Source organism: Pteropus vampyrus, unplaced genomic scaffold, assembly GCF_000151845.1.
Source record: "Pteropus vampyrus isolate Shadow unplaced genomic scaffold, Pvam_2.0 Scaffold106, whole genome shotgun sequence".
Classification (NCBI taxonomy): Eukaryota; Metazoa; Chordata; class Mammalia; order Chiroptera; family Pteropodidae; genus Pteropus; species Pteropus vampyrus.
The window spans coordinates 3,353,122-3,354,436 of NW_011888887.1; positions in this window are offsets into that span (position 1 = coordinate 3,353,122).

Sequence of the window (1,315 nt, forward strand, 5' to 3'; positions counted from 1 at the left end):
CTCATTCTCTATGATTATTAATACAGATAATTACCGACTTTTGAGTAGTTTTTGGTCCAGATGTGTAGTGTTTTCATCCCCATTGAAACAATGTTATAAAGGTCTATTAAACTTGCAGGTTAGTCTGCAAGAAATATTAGTACTGTAGCTAAAATTTACTTCATTTATACTTAGCTTGAGTGTTAACTCACCTATGTAGGAGGCAACGTAACAAAGCAGTTAAGAACACTGGATTGGAATCCTGACTCCCTTACTAGCTATGTACCCTTGGCAGCTACGTAACCTTTTGATGCCTTTTGGAGATTAGAATAATCTATCTCGAAAAATTTTTGTTAAGAATAATTCAAATAATGCATATAAAACTACCTATAAAAGTTCCAGGCATATAGTATACACTCAATACATGTTAGCTAAATTTCTCTCACTGTCTGACATCTTTCTGCACCTCTTCTGTTCTTTATAACCAAAGAGTTCACTTAAAGACTCAAATTCTCTGCAGTAATGGCATGTGTATATGTTGTTATAAAGGATGGCCATGTTTGGTGTGGGTAGCAGATGGAGATGAGAAAGAAGATGCCTCAGGAAAGGAAGGAGCTATGACTGCTTTTATGCTCAGTGTTCCTCTAGCAATGAGGCTAACCTTCCTTCTCTCCACTACAGGTGGCGAATCCACTTTTGTGCCACTTCTCCCACTTGTATTTTTGAGTTGCTCTTATTTCCTGCTTTCACACCACACCAGCATGACATAGCTGCTCACGACTTTTAATATTCCTTATGAAACCCTTTTGCTTCAGTTCCCATTTCCTATTGGGAATTCCCCATTTTGCAACATAAATTAGCAAGAAGAGCTGGCTGGCCTCCCTTACCTTTAGCACTTGGTCACTGGCCAACCTCTGAATAGATGGGCCTGGAGTCTGCCTACCACCAGTATAATCAGCTCTGACTAGAAGAGGGGGGTTTCGTGACTTGCAGTGTCCCATCTCTTTAGCAGGGGTTATGGATGTTGGGAGACAATTCATGGGTTTCTTGTTTCTCATGTCTTCTGAGCAAGAGATACAACTTTGTTCTGTACTGTCTTTTCAAGGAGTTTGAAAAGTCTTAGAAGACAGTTATATTATCCTACCCTACCCCCCAGGTAAAAGGACAGATTTGTTTCCTGACGAAGATAACAGATAATGTCTTACTCTGGGGCAAAAGTTAGGCAGGCTTGCCAGCAACCCCCAAACACTGGGGTTTCTAAGCTCAAGTTTCAAGTAGAATGGTCATGGCAGGCACTGTGGTGAAGCCACCTAATGCAGCCTTCAATTCTGCTTCT